Source organism: Aegilops tauschii, chromosome 1 (genome assembly GCF_002575655.3).
Source record: "Aegilops tauschii subsp. strangulata cultivar AL8/78 chromosome 1, Aet v6.0, whole genome shotgun sequence".
NCBI classification, from domain to species: domain Eukaryota; kingdom Viridiplantae; phylum Streptophyta; class Magnoliopsida; order Poales; family Poaceae; genus Aegilops; species Aegilops tauschii.
In genome coordinates this window covers 37,853,167-37,873,638 of record NC_053035.3, presented here as the reverse complement: position 1 = coordinate 37,873,638, position 20,472 = coordinate 37,853,167, and positions in this window count along the sequence as shown.

Genomic DNA, 20,472 nt, shown 5'->3' with positions numbered 1-20,472 from the left:
TCTCGCCAATTGCTATCCCCGAGTCAGATGTTGCTGCCGCCGCCTGAGAAGCAACAGTGGCTGTTTGGGCTGCCTTAGCCGCCCAGGCGCAGATTGCGGTCGCCCTCACGAAGCTTGTTAGCACGCGCCTGGCGGCTACGGCCACGCTCTCGCCGAAGTGGGCCGCCGAAGTTGCCCTCACGACATGGGTCCACGTCCCCATCTTTCACCGGCGATTGAACATTGAAATGATATTTGGGGAGTGAGCTAGTGTGCTTGACACACCAGCTGTGGACTTTAGCTGACGCACCTTCTCGCGTGAGCCATAGGCTTACTATACACCGAAGGTGCTCCAAGATATTTTATGCTGCATCTCACACGGTTGGTGATAATAAATGTGTGCGATCTACTTGATTTTTCGTCTTGATTTGAATTACGCAATGGGGTCACACCTGCAAAGGATGGTGTTTGAATTGCTAGAACTTTTATCTGCAGTGAACATGCAACTATAGTTGTGTCGTCAAAAAAATTGAAATTATTCAGGTTTCGTTTGGACGTTTTTATACATTAACTTGGTTTTGTAGGCATTTCAGCTGCATAATTCAAATTTGAACTACATGCACATGATCTAGTGCATATAAACTGGTTGAAAAATTAAATATGTGTCCTTGGTTGCATGCTTAGGTCCCATGCAAGAAATGGGAATGAATGTCAAACACCCAGCCACCGTCACTCGGCCGCAAACATTGAAATACTTGGTTTTTAAATTCTAGTAAATCCAAAACTTGTCTGAAATTCATGAAACTTGGCATGCTATCATGGAGCGGCATCGACATGCCGTGGTAAAATTGTTGTCCCATTTGGGGCAGGTTTGGGTATAAGCTTGTAGAGCTTCTCACAACAATCGTGATGGTTTCGGTAGGGAACGTGCCACCTTTGGGGACGAAATGATATCCGTTGCCTCTTATTGCTTCCAAAAAATTTCTAGTGTCAAGATAGAACAACAGGAGTGTTGTGTTTAATTTTGGAATTTTTTGGGGTTTGTTTGGACATTTTTATACATTAACTGGGTTTTCTAGGCATTTTATGTGCACAATTCAAATTTGATCTGCATGCACATGCTCCAGTGCATATAAATTGGTTGAAAAATCAAATCTGTGTCCTTCGGTGCATGCTTAGGTCCCATGCAAGAAATGGGAATGAATTTCAAACACCCTGCCACCGTCACTCGGTCGCAAACATTGAGATACCTGGTGTTTAAATTCCAGTAAATCCAAAACTCGTCTGAAATTCATGAAACTTCGCATGCTATCATGGAGCGGCATCGACATGCCGTGGTAAATTTTTTGTCCCATTTGGGACAGGTTTGGGTATAAGCTTCTCCCAAACCAGAGCTTCTCACAACAAGCGTGATCATTTCGGTAGGGAACGTGCCACCTTTGGGGACGAAACAATATCCGTTGCCTCTTATTACTTTCAAAAAAATTCTAGTGTCAACATAGCACAACAGGAGTGTTGTGTTTAATTTTTGAATTTTTGGGGGTGCGTTGGGACATTTTTATACATTAACTGGGTTTTGTAGGCATTTCAGGTGCACAATTCAAATTTGAACTACATGCACATGATGTGCATATAAACTGGTTGAAAAATCAAATATGTGTCCTTGGTTGCATGCTTCGGCCCCATGCAACAAATGGGAATGAATGTCAAACACCCAGCCACCGTCACTCGGCCGCAAATATTGAGATACATGGTTTTTAAATTCTAGTAAATCCAAAACTCGTCTGAAATTTATGAAACTTGGCATGCTATCATGGAGCGGCATCAACATGCCGTGGTAAATGTTTTGTCCCATTTGGGGCAGGTTTGGGTATAAACGTCTCACAAACCAGAGCTTCTCACAACAAGCGTGATGGTTTCGGTAGGGAACGTGCCACCTTTGGAGACGAAATGATACCGTTGCCTCTTATTGCTTTCAAAAAATTTCTAGTGTCTACATAGAACAACAGGAGTGTTGTGTTTAATTTTTGAAATTTTTTAGGGTACGTTTAGATATTTTTATACATTAACTTGGTTTTTTAGGCATTTCAGGTGCATAAATCAAATTTGAACTACATGGACATGCTCTAGTGCATATAAACTGGTTGAAAAAGCAAATTTGTGTCCTTGGTTCCATGGTTAGGTCCCATGCAAGAAATGGGAATGAATGTCAAACACCCAGCCACCGTCACTCGGCCGCAAACATTGAGATACCTGGTTTTTAAATTGTAGTAAATCCAAAACTCGTCTGAAATTCATGAAACTTGGCTTGCTATCATGGAGCGGCATCAACATGCCATGGTAAATTTTTGTCCTATTTGGGGCAGGTTTGGGTATAAGCGTCTCACAAACCAGAGCTTCTCACAACAAGCGTGATGGTTTCGGTAGGGAACGTGCCACCTTTGGGGACGAAATGATATCTGTTGCCTCTTATTTCTTTCAAAAAAATTCTAGTGTCACAATAGAACAACAGGAGTGTTGTGTTTCATTTTTGAATTATTCGGGGTTCGTTTAGACATTTTTATACATTAACTTGGTTTTGTAGGCATTTCAGGTGCATAATTTAAATTTGAACTACATGCACATGCTCTAGTGCATATAAACTGGTTGAAAAAACAAATTTTTGTCCTTGGTTCAATGGTTAGGTCCCATGCAAGAAATGGGAATGATTGTCAAACACCCAGCCACCGTCACTCGGCCGCAAACATTGAGATACCTGGTTTTTAAATTCTAGTAAATGCAAACTTGTCTGAAATTCATGAAACTTGGCATGCTATCATGGAGTGGCATCAACTTGTCGTGATAAATTTTTGTCCCATTTGGGGCAGGTTTGGGTATAAGCGTCTCACAAACCAGAGCTTCTCACAACAAGCGTGATGGTTTCGGTAGGGAACGTGCCACCTTTGGGGACGAAACGATATCCGCTACCTCTTATTGCTTCCAAAAAATTTCTAGTGCCAACATAGAGCAACAGGAGTGTTGTGTTTAGTTTTGGATTTTTTCGGGGTTCGTTTGGATAGTTTTACATATTAACTGGGTTTTCTAGGCATTTATGTGCACAATTCAAATTTGAACTACATGCACATGCTTTAGTGCATATAAATTGGTTGAAAAATCAAATCTGTGTTCTTCGGTGCATGCTTAGGTCCCATGCAAGAAATTGGAATGAATGTCAAACACCCTGCCACCGTCACTCGGCCGGAAACATAGAGATACTTGGTTTTTAAATTCTAGTAAATCCAAAACTCGTCTGAAATTCATGAAACTTGGCATGCTATCATGGAGCGGCATCAACATGACGTGGTAAAATTTTTGTCCCATTTGGGGCAGGTTTGGGTATAAGCGTCTCACAAACCAGAGCTTCTTACAACAAGCGTGATGGTTTCGGTAGGGAACGTGCCACCTTTGGGGACGAAACGATATCCGTTTCCTCTTATTGCTTCCAAAAAAATTCTAGTGTCAACATAGAACAACAGGAGTGTTGTGTTTAATTTTGGAATTTTTCAGGGTTCATTTGGACATTTTTATACATTAACTGGGTTTTCTAGGCATTTTATGTGCACAATTTAAATTTGAACTACATGCACATGCTCCGGTCTATATAAATTGGTTGAAGAATCAAATATGTGTCCTTCGGTGCATGCTTAGGTCCCATGCAAGAAACGGGAATGAATGTCAAACACCCAGCCACCGTCACTCGGCCGCAAACATTGAGATACTTGGTTTTTAAATTCTAGTAAATCCAAAACTCGTCTGAAATTCATGAAACTTGGCATGCTATCATGGAGCAGCATCAACATGACGTGGTAAAAATTTTGTCCCATTTGGGGCAGGTTTGGGTATAAGCGTCTCACAAACCAGAGCTTCTTACAACAAGCGTGATGGTTTCGGTAGGGAACGTGCCACCTTTGGGGACGAAACGATATCCGTTTCCTCTTATTGCTTCCAAAAAAATTCTAGTGTCAACATAGAACAACAGGAGTGTTGTGTTTAATTTTGGAATTTTTCAGGGTTCATTTGGACATTTTTATACATTAACTGGGTTTTCTAGGCATTTTATGTGCACAATTCAATTTTGAACTACATGCACATGCTCAAGTGCATATAAGTTGGTTGAAAATGAAATTTGTGTCCTATGGTGCATGCTTAGGTCCCATGCAAGAAATGGGAATGAATGTCAAACACCCTGCCACCGTCACTCGGCCGCAAACATTGAGATACATGGTTATTAAATTCTTGTAAATCCAAAACTCGTCTGAAATTCATGAAACTTGGCATGCTATCATGGAGCGGCATCAAATGCCGTGGTAAATTTTTTGTCCCATTTGGGGTCAGGTTTGGGTATAAACATCTCACAAACCAGAGCTTCTCACAACAAGCGTGATGGTTTTGGTAGGGAACGTGCCACCTTTGGGGACGAAATGATATCCGTTGCCTCTTATCGCTTTCAAAAAATTTCTAGTGTCAACATAGAATAACAGGAGTGTTGTGTTTAATTTTTGAATTTTTTGGGGTTCATTTAGAATTTTTTATACATTAACTTGCTTTCGTAGGCATTTCAGGTGGATAATACAAATTTGAACTACATGCACATGCTCCAGTGCATATAAACTGGTTGAAAAATCAAATTTGTGTCCTTGGTTCCATGGTTAGGTCCCATGCAAGAAATGGGAATGAATGTCAAACACCCAGCCACCGTCACTCGGCCGCAAAAATTGAGATACCCTGTTTTTTAATTCTAGTAAATCCAAAACTCGTATGAAATTCAAGAAACTTTGCTTGCCATCATGGAGCGGCATCAACATGCCATGGTAAAAAATTTGTCCCATTTGGGGCAGGTTTGGGTATAAGTGTCTCACAACCAGAGCTTCTCACAACAAGCGTGATGGTTTCGGTAGGGAACGTGCCACCTTTGGGGACGAAATGATATTTGTTGCCTCTTATTGCTTTCAAAAAATTTCTAGTGTCACAATAGAACAACAGGAGTGTTGTGTTTCATTTTTGAATTATTCGGGGTTCGTTTAGACATTTTTATACGTGAACTTGGTTTTGTAGGCATTTCAGGTTCATAATTCAAATTTGAACTACATGCACATCTCCAGTGCCAACTTTTTGTCCCATTTGGAGCAGGTTTGGGTACAAGCGTCTCACAAACCAGAGCTTCTCACAATAAGGGTGATGGTTTCGGTAGGGAACATGCCACCTTCGGGGACGAAACGATATCCGTTGCCTCTTATTGCTTTCAAAAAAATTTTAGTGACAACATTGAATAACAGGAGTGTTGTGTTTAATTTTTAAATTTTTGGGGTTCGTTTAGATATTTTTATACATTAACTTGGTTTTGTAGTCGTTAACTTGGTTTTGTAGGCATTTCTAGTGTCAACGTAGAACAAAAGGAGTGTTGTGTTTAATTTTGGAATTTTTCAGGGTTCGTTTGGATATTTTTATACATTAACTGGGTTTTCTAGGCATTTTATGTGCACAATTCCAATTGGAACTGCGAGCACATGCTCTAGTGCATATAAATTGGTTGAAAAATCAAACCTATGTCCTTCGGTGCATGCTTAGGTCCCATGCAAGAAATTGGAATGAATGTCAAACACCCTGCCACCGTCACTCGGCCGCAAACATTAAGATACTTGGTTTTTAAATTCTAGTAAATCCAAAACTCGTCTGAAATTCATGAAACTTGGCATGCTATCATGGAGCGGCGTCAACATGCCGTGGTAATTGTTTTGTCCCATTTGGGGCAGGTTTGGGTATAAACGTTTCACAAACCAGAGCTTCTCACAACAAGCGTGATGGTTTCGGTAGGGAACGTGCCACCTTTGGGGACGAAACGATATCCGTTGCCTCTTATTTCTTCCAAAAAAATTCTAGTGTCAACGTAGAACAACAGGAGTGTTGTGTTTAATTTTGGAAATTTTCGGGATTCGTTTGGACATTTTTATGCATTAACTGGGTTTTGTAGGCATTTTATGTGCACAATTAAAATTTGAACTACACGCACATACTCCAGTGCATATAAATTGGTTGAAAAATCAATATGTGTCCTTCGGTGCATACTTAGGTCCCATGCAAGAAATGGGAATGAATGTCTAACACCCTGCCACCGTCAATCGGCCGCACACATTGAGATACTTGGTTTTTAAATTCTAGTAAATCCAAAACTTGTCTGAAATTCATCATACTTGGCATGCTATCATGGAGCGGCATCAACATGCCGTGCTAAATTTTTTGTCCCATTTGGGGCATGTTTGGGTATATGCGTCTCAGAAACCAGAGCTTCTCACAACAAGCGTGATGGTTTCGGTAGGGAACGTGCCACCTTTCGGGACGAAATGATATTTGTTGCCTCTTATTGCTTTCAAAAATTTTCTAGTGTCACAATAGAACAATAGGAGTGTTGTGTTTCATTTTTGAATTATTTGGGGTTCGTTTAGACATTTTTATACATTAACTTGGTTTTGTAGGCATTTCAGGTGCATAATTCAAATTTGAACTACATGCACATGCTCTAGTGCATATAAACTGGTTGAAAAATCAAATTTGTGTCCTTGGTTCCATGATTAGGTCCCATGCAAGAAATGGGAATGAATGTGAAACACCCAGTCATCGTCACTCGGCCGCAAACATTGAGATACCTGGTTTTTAAATTCTAGTAAATCCAAAACTCGTCTGAAATTCATGAAACTTGGATGCTATCATGGAGCGGCATCAACATGTCGTGATAAAATTTTTGTCCCATTTGGGGCAGGTTTGGGTACAAGCGTCTCACAAACCAGAGCTTCTCACAACAAGCTTGATGGTTTCGGTAGGGAACATGCCACCTTCGGGGACGAAACGATATCCGTTGCCTCTTATTGCTTTCAAAAAATTTCTAGTGACAACATTGAATAACAGGAGTGTTGTGTTTAATTTTTGAATTTTTTGGGGTTCATTTAGATATTTTTATACATTAACTTGGTTTTGTAGGCGTTAACTTGGTTTTGTAGGCATTTCTAGTGTCAACGTAGAACAACAGGAGTGTTGTGTTTAATTTTGGAATTTTTCGGGGTTCGTTTGGATATTTTTATACATTAACTGGGTTTTCTAGGCATTTTATGTGCACAATTCCAATTGCAACTGCATGCACATGCTCTAGTGCATATAAATTGGTTGAAAAATCAAATCTATGTCCTTCGGTGCATGCTTAGGTCCCATGCAAGAAATGGGAATGAATGTCAAACACCCTGCCACCGTCACTCGGCCGCAAACATTGAGATACTTGGTTTTTAAATTCTAGTAAATCCAAAACTCGTTTGAAATTCATGAAACTTGGCATGCTATCATGGAGCGGCATCAACATGCCGTGGTAATTGTTTTGTCCCATTTGGGGCAGGTTTGGGTATAAACGTTTCACAAACCAGAGCTTCTCACAACAAGCGTGATGGTTTCGGTAGGGAACGTGCCACCTTTGGGGACGAAACGATATCCGTTGCGTCTTATTTCTTCCAAAAAATTTCTAGTGTCAACGTAGAACAACAGGAGTGTTGTGTTTAATTTAGGAATTTTTCGGGGTTCGTTTGGACATTTTTATGCATTAACTGGGTTTTTTAGGCATTTTATGTGCATAATTCAAATTTGAACTACACGCACATACTCCAGTGCATATAAATTGGTTGAAAAATCAATATGTGTCCTTCGGTGCATACTTAGGTCCCATGCAAGAAATGGGAATGAATGTCTAACACCCTGCCACCGTCACTCAGCCGGAAACATTGAGATACTTGGTTTTAAATTCTAGTAAATCCAAAACTTGTCTGAAATTCATGAAACTTGGCATGCTATCATGGAGCGGTATCAACATGCCGTGGTAAATTGTTTGTCCCATTTGGGGCAGGTTTGGGTATAAGCGTCTCACAAACCAGAGCTTCTCACAACAAGCGTGATGGTTTCGATAGGGAACGTGCCACCTTCGGGGACGAAACGATATCCCTTGCCTCTTATTGTTTTCAAAAATTTTCTAGTGTCAACATAGAACAACATGAGTGTTTTGTTTAATTTTGGAATTTTTCAGGGTTTGTTTGGACATTTTTATACCTTAACTGGGGTTTCTTGGCATTTTATGTGCATAATTCAAATTTGAACTGCATGCACATGCTCCGGTGCATATAAAGTGTGTGCCGAGCAGGATTTCTGCAGCTCTTGATCGCAAACGTTTTAGTTATAACACCCGTATGCAAACCAACAGCTTCCTCAAGAAGCCATGAGAAAATGTGCCGAGCAGGATTTCTGTAGCTCTTGATCGCAAACGTTTTAGATAGAACACCCGTATGCAAAGTGAGAGCTATGGTCTTCCCCCTTAAGTCGAGGGAAAATTCGCAGTGCAGGATTTATGCATTCCTTCAACGCAAATGGTTGTTTTGGATGACCCGTGTGCAACCAAGGATAGATGGTTGTTTTTGCAACTAAAGTTTAGTAATTAAGCATAGATGGAGGCGAGGAGGCGTGTTCAGCCGGGCGTGCAGCGAGCGGTGCAGTACTATTCGATTTGACAGGGGCGGCGCAGTTCCTAATACGGCTTTAATGCAGAAGAGGGAGAGGGTAGTTGTTCCCGAAATGTTGAACGGCCAATGATGCATCCTCCTTCAATTAGCATCGTGTGAATGCATGAGGGAAGTAATGGGAGGAGGACCGGGAAAAGAGGCAGCACGATGTGAATGCAATGCAGTTTGCACTCATATAAAGGCGCCCCTCCATTCCAATGCATCTACCACATCGTACGCACCTAAGCATTTGCCTAAGCACCTACACTAATAAGCGCAAAAGTGCTCACTCCAGACCCATGGCGGCGATGCGCGCGAGTGGCCAGCGGCTGTGCCAGATGGTCCACGATGCCGGCCTGCGGCATGGCACCGTGGATCGTCTCCAGACGGTGTTGGCGACCGGCTGGTGGATAGCCGCCGTCGACACCAGCTACGACTCTCACTTGGACCAGATGATCGTTCGCACCACCAACAGGTTCGCCATCGTCAAGAAGCTCACGGATGACATCGCCGTACTCCTCCAGCCCGCGTGCCCGGGCTCCTCATTCCCTGCCACCCTAATCGACCTCCATGGTCGGAACCTCTTTCAAGCACTGGTGGCCCTGCGACTGCCCGCCAACGCCACGAAGAATGTCCACCTGGAGGTCGCGCTCGCCGCGAGGCGCCTCGCCTTGCAAGAATCCATCGACCTACACATCCATGTGTACAAGCAAATCGTGTACATAGGTATCTACAAGGCCAGTGAGGACGCTACGACGTTGGCCTTCTTCAGCCGGCTGGAAGCCTTGGATGCCTTTGCTGAGAAGCACCTTGACCTCGCGACAAAAGCCGCCGCTCCTTAGCCGCCGGTCGGTGGCCCGGCGCACTGAGTTGAGGAGGACGAGGTCGTACGTTGATGGATGCATCTTTCTTCTTGCCTCCTGTAACCACCACTGCGGTCGCATCATCGTGGCCTTAATTCTCATTGTGCTATTGCATTCTCGTTCCAGTCAATACAGACAATTGCGATCCTTTTGCTTAGTTATATGCATCACTGTAACTAGTACTCCATCTGTCAATTTATAAGTTGTGCTGCCAGTGTTTGGGGCCGACGCACGTTCATGTGCATGCGGTTGCGCTGGGCGCGGCGTGACGATGAAGTTACCTGCTGCAAAAACTGCCATGCGGGGGACGTGGCATTGACCATTGGGCAGCAACAGTCGGTCATCCGGGTGCCCAATAAAAGATGCAAAGAGGGATCCTACAGCAGCAAGGACCAGCTTCCCTACCGATAGCTCATCCAACAGAACTCCCAAGTTAAGTGTGCTGAGGCTGGAGTAGTCATCAGATGGGTGACCGGATGGGAAGTGGCCTCAATGTTAAATTAACTAATGTGATGTGTAAACATGTAATTGCGTTGAATGTATATAGTGCTCCATCATATTAGTTGAATTAACCTCGAGGTCCTTGTTTTGTAATTTTTGACATTTTTTGTTTTTTGTACACATGTTGATTGGCTTGAAGAAGGTCTATCTCGTTACTTTTTGATAATTTTTGTTTTTTAACACATGTTGATTGGCTTGAATGAAGGTCTATCCCGTTACTTTACGACATGTTTCAAAAACATGGACCTTGAGGTTAATTCGACTAATAGGACGGAGCACTGTAACAATTTAATTGTGTTGAATGTATATAGTTCTCCATCATATTAGTTGAATTAACCTCGAGGTCCTTGTTTTGTAATTTTGACATTTTTTGTTTTTTGTGCACATGTTGATTGGCTTGAAGAAGGTCTATCTCGTTACTTTTTGATAATTTTTATTTTTTGAACACATGTTGATTGGCTTGAATGAAGGTCTATCCCGTTACTTTTCGACATGTTTCCAAAACATGGACCTCGAGGTTAATTCAACTAATAGGACGGAGCACTTTAAACATTTAATTGCGTTGAATGTATATAGTGCTCCATCATATTAGTTGAATTAACCTCGAGGTCCTTGTTTTGTAATTTTTGACTTTTTTTTGTACACATGTTGATTGGCTTGAAGAAGGTCTATCTCGTTACTTTTTGATAATTTTTGTTTTTTGAACACATGTTGATTGGCTTGAATGAAGGTCTATCCCGTTACTTTACGACATGTTTCCAAAACATGGACCTTGAGGTTAATTCAACTAATAGGACGGAGCACTATATACATTCAACGCAATTAAATGCTTTCCAAAAAAGTGATATGCTTTCTGTGAAACTTATAAGTCATGTATGTCAAATTAACCTCCGTGTACTTGTTCTCGGATTAACCTCCGGGCCTTTTTGCCACGTATCACACACATCTTGTTAAGTTGAACTGTTTATGTTCTCTTCCCTAATCGAAAACAGTTCATTCGACTGAACCGTATGCCATATATCAGACACACCTTGAGTTGGCTGACCGTTTTTGTTGCTTTCCCTAATAGAAAACAGTTCATCGGAGCGAACTGTATGCCATATATTGCACACACATTGATATGGCTGCCCGTTTCTGTTGTTCTATCTAGTCGCAAACAGTTCGTCTGGATCAACTGTATGCCCTACATCGCACACGCAACTAAAATCTGAACCGTGTTTGATGGCTCCGCCATCGCAAACGTTTTGCACCTTTTTTGACGGATTTTTTACACCACCGTTTGCGATTATTGCATCGCACACAGTTTCTTTGAACGGTCTCTGATCGTAGTGCCGCGTTAGCAACAACCTTCAGTAGTGGTAGGAGGTCAAAGAGAAGTCTGTTTCCTCCGTTTTGCGGTATGCCACACCCCTCCCGATCAACAGGACCCCGTTTCGACCGTAGGAGGTCGAAGAGAAGTCTGTTTCCTCTCTTTTGCAGTATGCCAGACCCCACCCGGTGAACAAGATCCCGTTTCGACTGTAGGCGGTTGAACAGAAGGCCGTTTCCTTCGTTCTGCGGTACGCCAGGCCTCGTTTTGGTTGTTCCGTCCAAGCCGGTTGGCTCCCGATGAACACGACGCATTTCGTTGCCTCCCGATGAACACGACGCAGTTTCTCTGTTCCGACCCAGCCGGTTGGTTGCCGATGATCAGGACGCCATCGCTGCTCTCCGCTGCCTCTCCAGGTACACGAGCCCTGGCCGTACATATGCGCGAGTAGGCGTTCGAGACCCCGCCCGTATGTACGTACGTAGCCGTATTTACTTTCTTGCACCCTGGCTGTACATGCGTGTACAAGATATTGACGGGACTGTGTGACATCCTATCTCTGCACCTCTACTACGACACGTGCCCTTCCTTACTCGGCCACGGTTCATCGCTACAGCCTGCAAACAGACCGATCGACCAGTAAGTACGTACACATTCGCGACCAGACATATAACCCTATGTACGGTTCGACCGGGTGGGTCCCAGCTATCAGGGAGGTAAGGAGGCACTTCCTTGTGTGCGAAGATATAGCTGGTGGGTCCCAGTTGTTAGGGGGAGAATCATACTTTTTGCCCGTAATATGGACGCACTTCCTTGCGTGCAAAGATGTAGTTGGTGGGTCCCAGCAGTCAGGGTGAAACATTTTTTTCGTGAAATACGGTGGCCCGTCCGGTGGGTCCCTGCTGTCAGGTTGAGCAAATTTTTTTCCCCGTAATAAGGAGGCACTTCCTTGCTGCGGCCGTGGACCCAGCTGTCAGCCTCTCCACGTACAGTACTCTTCCGATGGAAGTCTATTCCTTGACCACATTGACCACACCGCGCCGAGAGCACCAAGGCGTGGACGACGGCGAGGCCTAACAAGGAGACGTCACGGAGCCGGGGAAGACGCGGCAGTGGCTGCCCACGCGGAGAGGAGTTCGAGGGTTGACTGGTTCGGCTGCAGTGTGAGGCTGCCATCGCTGCAGAATAACATGGGTTGTTGAGTAGAGGGATGGCCTAGCCAGAGGTTGGAGTAGGGTGGGGCGGTCAGGCATGCGCGGCAGCAGAGCCGGCCACGGGAGGCAAGAGCAGGCGGCACGACCAGCGCTGGTTTGGGCAGCTAGAGCAAGAATACCAGAGGTTGAAGAAGCACTACGGCCGTTGGATGGACATCGTGCAGTCACAGGAGCTAGAATCGTTCATATTGACTAAGTTGAAAAGCCCTCCGTCCGCGTCAACTTAGTAGGCCCACAAGTTTGCCTCCCACTATGGTGGGTCCCAGCTAGCAGGGGGAGTATTCAGTTTTTTGTGCGTAATAAGGAGGCACTTCCTTGCGTGCGAAGATATAGCTGGTGGGTCCGAGCTGTCAGCGGGGGGAACATTTTGTTTGCAAAATACAGAGGCCCTTCCGGTGGGTCCCAGCTGTCAGGTAGAGGAATCATTATTTTGCGCGTAATAAGGAGGCATTTCCTTGCGTGCGGTCGTGGACCCAGCTCTCAGGCTCTCCACGTATAGTCCATTTTCGATGGATGTCGTTCGTTGACCACGTTGACCACGCCGCGCCGAGAGCACCAGGACGGTGGATGACGGCGAGGCCGGGAAGGGGATGACGCAGAGCCGGGGAAGACGCGGCAGTGGATGCCCACGCGGAGAGGAGTACGAGGGTTGACTGGTTCATCTGCCGTCGCCGGAGAATAACATCAAGTGTGGGTGAGTAGAGGGATGGCCAGGCCAGCGATGGGAGTAGGGTGGGGCGGTGAGGCCTGCGCGGCAGCACAGCCGGCCATGGGAGGAGGGAGCAGGCAGTCCCGCCGGCGCTTGTTTGAGCGACTTGAGAATGAAGAGCAGAGATTGAAGAAGCACGACGACCATTGGATGGACATCCAACAGTCACTGCTCTCATGCGTTGAGTAAGTTGACACGGCATAGCGTGTGCGTCAACCTTTTTTCTAGGAAAGCGTACGCGTCAACCTATAGTAGGCGTACAAGTCAGCCTCAAATCTATGGAAAACAGCATACAACCCATCTGCCATTATTTCTAATAAATTACAGCCCATTTGCTAATTCTTAAGTTTTTTTGGAGCCCATATTCTTTTTGTTAGCATTACAACCCATATTGTGGCCACGGTTAAAAAACTATACGAAATTTTGCATATTTCTGTGCGGTCCGAACTGTTTTTAATCCCAAAATCTCGAGTCACATTCAAACTAATTTTTAAAATAAATTTATATCAATATAAAATCCAAATAATTGTCCACGCATAAAAATCAATGGAATTTAAAATCTCGAAATGAAATGAAAATAAATTTGAAACTAATTGCCTGTTTGATGTGTTTTAAAAATGTACAGCCCATTTCTCATTACTGATAACCCATTTTTTGAGCAAGACGAATGAAGCTCTCCTCGTCTTGAAAGATTTGCAGCCCAGCAGAGCTGACAAAGCAAGTAGGCCTCGGTTGGGTATTCTGCAAAAGAACAAAAAAACTGGGCTAGCCATTTTCAGAAAGAAAATAAACTATTGGGTTGGTCTTGTGGTAAACATAAAAGAAAAGGCTAGCTAGACATGCCAGAGTGCCCCGCACAGCCCAGTTGACACCCTGCTTCCATCTCAAAAAAAAATATACTGGGCGAGTTGCTGGGTCCCTGGTGTCAGCCGCTTGTTGGGCAATTCTCTCGTTTATTGACTACGTTGACAATGGCATGGGACCCAAATGTCAAAAATCCATTAGGAGGAACCATTTTTTTGGCTTGAAATAAGGAGGCACTTGCTTGCATACTGCCATGACCCTGGTGGGTCCCTGCTGTCATCCTCTCCACATACAATCATCTCCTGATTGTGTACGCGTCAACCTAGTAGGCCCACAAGTCAGCCTCTAAACCTGTGGCGGACAAATACAGTCCATTTAAGAAAATAACAGCCCACTCCATATGTTCAAACGGAAAGTTCAACATTCAGAGCAAAGTAACAGGTCTGATCCAGATATAGAGTAATGAACTTCCACGTTGACAACCATCATATCCAAGTTAACTATCTACTCCCAGTAATACTCTAGTAGTGTACAAGTACTAACTTCCTCTTAGCTAACTAGACAATGCCGGCCGCCATCTGCCATACATGCTAAACGCGGGCACCAACGTCCTCCTCCTTGCCTCGGACTTGCCAGAGGTACGATAGGGCGCGTTGCTCGCGCGTGTTGGCCCTTTCCATGCCAGCGTGGTCCACCGAAGCTTCGACTTCTAAGTGGGAAACCCACTTGACGAGCTGGTAGTAAAATTTGGTGTCGCGAATGCGTGCATGCCCGACAGCCACCAGGGTTATTTGCCGGGCGCCGGCCTCCATGTAGTCGGCCCAGTTGCGCGCGCTCTGCTCGCGACTCAGAGCGTCGGTTTGCTGCTGCTCCATGCCCTGCTGGCAGCGCAAATCGGCGATACGCTGCTCCTCCACCAAGCGGTCTAATAACCCACAAGTCTAGGGGATCACAACAGTTTTCGAGGGTAGAGTATTCAACCCACATTTATTGATTCGACACAAGGGGAGCCAAAGAATGTTCTCAAGTATTAGCAGTTGAGTTGTCAATTCAACCACACCTGGATAACTTAATATCTGCAGCAAAGTATTTAGTAGCAAAGTAGTATGATAGTAACGGTAGCAGTGGCAAAGGTAACGATAGCAAAAGTAATATTTTTGGATTTTGTACTGATTGTAACAGTAGCAGCGGAAAAGTAACTAAGCGAACAATATGTGAAAAGCTCGTAGGCATTGGATCGGTGATGGAGAATTATGCCGGATGCGATTATTCATGCAACAGTTATAACATAGGGTGACACAGAACTAGCTACAATTCATCAATGTCATGTAGGCGTGTATTCCGAATATAGTCATACGTGCTTATGGAAAAGAACTTGCATGACATCTTTTGTCCTACCCTCCCGTGGCAGCGGGGTCCTATTGGAAACTAAGGGATATTAAGGCCTCCATTTAATAGAGTACCGGACCAAAGCATTAGCACATAGTGAATACATGAACTCCTCAAACTACGGTCATCACCGGGAGTGGTCCCGATTATTGTCACTTCGGGGTTGCCGGATCATAACACATAGTAGGTGACTATATACTTGCAAGATAGGATCAAGAACTCACATATATTCATGAAAACATAATAGGTTCAGATCTGAAATCGTGGCACTCGGGCCCTAGTGACAAGCATTAAGCATAGCAAAGTCATAGCAACATCAATCTCAGAACATAGTGGAGACTAGGGATCAAACCCTAACAAAACTAACTCGATTACATGATAAATCTCATCCAACCCATCACCGTCCAGCAAGCCTACGATGGAATTACTCACGCACGGCGGTGAGCATCATGAAATTGGTGATGGAGGATAGTTGATGATGACGATGGCGACGGATTCCCCTCTCCGGAGCCCCGAACGGACTCCAGATCAGCCCTCCCGAGAGAGATTAGGGCTTGGCGGCGGCTCCGCATCGTAAACGTGATGAATCCTTCTCTCCGATTTTTTTTCTCCCCGAATGTGAATATATAGAGTTGGAGTTGAGGTCGGTGGAGCTCCGGTGGGCCCACGAGGCAGGGGGCGCGCCCCCCACCCTCATGGACAGGGTGTGGGGCCCCTGGCCTTGATTCTTTCGCCAGTATTTCTTATTATTTCCAAAAATAATCTCCGTGAAGTTTCAGGTCATTCCGAGAACTTTTGTTTCTGCACAAAAATAACACCATGGCAATTCTGCTGAAAACAGCGTCAGTCCGGGTTAGTTCCATTCAAATCATGTAAGTTAGAGTCCAAAACAAGGGCAAAAGTGTTTGGAAATGTAGATACGACGGAGACGTATCACGGTCGCGCTCCAACAAGTCCTCATACTCCGCATTGCCATCTAAAGACCGATAGAATGCTTCCTCCCTCCGTCTGCCTTCTGGTGAAAAACCGAACACTAGTTCTTGCGGCGACCGCCTCCGGCATCGCCTATTGCAGACGGGCGGGGGCATGATGGACGTGGCGAAAGCAAGGACAAGTGGCGAGCGACATCGGGATGGTGGGGGCTTATGAGGATAGGGCGAGTTGGGTGATGGTGCCACCGGAGAATGCCGGGAACCAGTAGTTATAGGCGAAAGGTAGGTGAACCAGCGTGTCGCGGGAAACACGACGGTCATCGCGGTCATCGGAATTCAATGCATAAGCAGGCATGGCTTAGCGCGCCAGCTTGCCGTGGAAAACTAGAAAAATTGAAATTATGACTGTGTCGTCCCGTCCCGTCCCGTCAGTGGTGTGTCCCGTCCGCGCTGGGTCGCACGTTGGCATGACCGTCAAACGAGTGCACTCGATTCATCCAGATGAGGTACGTGCGTGCTCTGTTGGTTATTCGCGTAGGATCGAGTCGGTCGGATAGTGTATGTGTAGGATCGCAATAGCGGATGAACGTTCGCTGGGAGATAAGGCATTTGCGAACGTTTTTGCTGGCAGTTTCTTTAGATTCGCATGGCATTTTCTTCAGAACAACATGTCAGTTTCTTCAGAGGAAGGCATTTTTATTCAAAAAACTGCCACTTCGGATCTTGCGTCGCAACTAAAACTGCCAGGAGCGTATTAGTAGGCTAGCTAGTGATCGACCAGTAACTTGTAAACACTGAGCAAACAGAAATATGGAGCTGCTAGTAACTTGTAAACACTGAGAACACAGAAATAAGGATCATGTTGTGCACAGTAGTAAGAGTCGATCCGTTCGAAATGTTCACACGAGACTCACAGGCCTGGCAATGTAATATGTTCACATTAGTAGCCCAAATTCACAACTAACTAGTACGATTCCCGCAGATAAGATCAACATGTTAATGCATCGCAATGATTCACAGATCATATATAAATATGTAGCTCCAAAAGAAAAGATCTACAAAAAACATATGTTCTTCCTACTAAAATGGATGCTTCTCTGGGCCAACATTTAGTACAAAGTGAAAGAAAATTTGTTTGTGAACTCTACAATTCCTCTTGCAAACGTAAGTGGTTTCACCACCAGCTCGAACCATGAGAATGAACCACACATGATGGAGGAACATCTATCCACTGCAATATGATTTGGTCTTCTCTCGATCACACGGCGAGACTATTTTCGGGATACAAACTTTAACTTAGGCAAAATGATGCCCATTGTATAATCAGACCAAAGCAATGAAGCACCTAGTGTTGGCCAATAAATAGTACAATACTACTTTTGTGCATTCCATGAAGTGCCTATCCAATATTTCTGTGTCTATTTTCAAATGGCACTGCATGTAGTGACTATACTATTCTCTTGTGCAGTTCAACCAAAATTGCGGTCACTTTGTTTGTTTGCCAAATATCAATAGGCAGACATATGTCTGCACAAATATCAAGCAGCTAGTAAACATATACCCCACCTTGTATTTTTGGTTTAAACACATCTCTTCCGCTTAGCATCTGTCATGTTTTGCACTGGACAATTTAATACTGTCATGTTTTGCCCTGGACAATTTCGTACTGAATTGATTTGCTGGTACGGAGCAGAAATATAGCGCCTATTCTTTATCAAACCAAGGATATCCATGTTCACAGTGATGGAAGAGGTGAAATCGATACAACCGAAATTGAGCATCCAATCATTGAATCATGTCCTGCACCTCCAATGTAGGTCCACCCTGCCAATAAATTCACATGCAAACCACTAATATTACTATCTAATGACAGTTCAAAACGAGTAGCGAGATAGTAAAAAACCATGTACCTTCGTAATGAACAGCTCATAGTGCCACCAATTGGATATAACGGTTTGGAAGAAAACATGCTCCTAATGTTGAAGCATTTGGACTTTTTGTGTAGTTCCACTAAAATCGAGCATCCCTGTTTGCATAGATATTGAAAGTGTGATTACTATAAAAGTGGAACTAGTTGAAGCATAGACTCACAAATATAAGCATTCCAATTTCTTAATAGGAAAAGGTAGCAAGACTGTTTCTAACCACCTATTTGAAGGAATAAATAAGGCAACATCGGCTGATGTTAGGAAGGCATACATAGTATTTTCTAAAAAACTGAACCATTCCTGACCTTTCCTCTTCTTTTAAGCATATTTTGTGCAGTTCAACTAAAATAAAATGCCATCACCGCCTTGACAATTCAGTGACACTGTACAAAAAGAAATGACTTAACATTACATCATGATGTCAGGTATGTAATCGACAGGCATTCGAGACAAACATACAAACCTCCTCCGATAACATAATGAACATTAATTTTAATAAAGGTGTGACTAGATTTACCGGTATAATTTGACTGAACTCTACACCCTCTGTTCCTTAATATAAGATGTTTTCGCAGTTCAATTTAAAGTACCCCAACGTCTAGTATTTAGAAAAAGAGGTAGTAGTCTTCTTGAGCACATATCTAGGAAAGCTTGCCACACTTTATATATGTCCATACACTAATGCAACACCATTCGAATAGTATAAATATACACTAATCTAGTGGCTAGTGCAACAATAGAATAGTTTTTTTATTACGGGGTACAGTACAATGGTCTTACTGAACAGATTTCCATAAGCTAGCACTGGAAGATTTCTATAAGCATTAACAATAAAATATGTAAAGGTAACAAGTTTCAGCATTGGTATACTAGCTGTGCAACAACGTTAAACCAAATACAAAAGTCTGAAGGTAACTAGCATTATTAACTAATGTCAGTATAAAAAAATTGCAAACCATGTATCTTCAAGCTAAATATCATTTTGAACTCGAGGGGACCTCAAAATTTCTATACCAATCTTGATAATTGGTCAAGCATAAAAACTTGATCGAACGAATCAAGAGAACAGCCGGAGGAGGAGGTGCCTGATGTCTACTACGCAACCTTCTTCCTGTAGACTCGTGTTGGGCCTCCAAGCGCAGAGTTTTGTAGGACAGTAGCAAATTTCACTAGTGCAAGTTCTCTCAACAATGATAACATGATTAGATCATATAACAATCCCTCAACGTGCAACAAATAGTCACTCCAAAGTCACTAATAGCGGAGAACAAACGAAGAGATTATTGTAGGGTACGAAACAACCTCAAAGTTATTCTTTCAGATCGATCTATTGGGCTATTCCTATAAGTGTCACAAACAGCCCTAGAGTTCGTACTAAAATAACACCTTAAGATGCACATCAACAAAAACCCTAATGTCACCTAGATACTCCAATGTCACCACAAGTATCCGCGGGTTTGATTATACGATATGCATCACACAATCTTAGATTCATCTATTTAAACCAACACAAAGAACTTCAAAGAGTGCCCCAAAGTTTCTACCGGAGAGTCAAGACGAAAATGTGTGCCAACCCCTATGCATAAGTTCACAAGGTCACAGAACCCGCAAGTTGATCACCAAAACATACATCAAGTAGATCACGTGAATATTCCATTGTCACCACAGATAAGCACATGCAAGACATACATCAAGTTTTCACAAATCCTTAAAGACTCAATCTGATAAGATAACTTCGAAGGGAAACTCAATCCATTACAAGAAGGTAGAGGGGGGGAAACATCATAAGATCCAACTATAATAGCAAAGCTCACGGTACATCAAGATCGTGCCAAATCAAGAACACGAGAGAGAGAGAGAGAGATCAAACACATAGCTACTAGTACATACCCTCAGCCCCGAGGGTGAACTACTCTCTCCTCGTCATGGAGAGCGCCGGGATGATGAAGATGGCTACCGGTGATGATTTCCCCCTCCGGCAGGGTGCCGGAATAGGGTCCCAATTGGGTTTTGGTGGCTACAGAGGCTTGCGGCGGTGGAACTCCCGATCTCGGTTCTGTTCTGGAGGTTTGGGGATATATATAGGAGGTGTTGGCGTTGAGAACAAGTCAGGGGAGTCCACGAGGGGCCCACAAGGTCAGAGGGCGCGCCCTAGGGGGGTGCCCCCACCCTTGTGGTGGCCTCGGGACTCCTCTGGTGCATCTCCAGTACTCCGTGGGCTTCTTTGGTCCATAAAAAATCGTTGTGAAGTTCCAGGTCAGTTAGACTCCGTTTGAT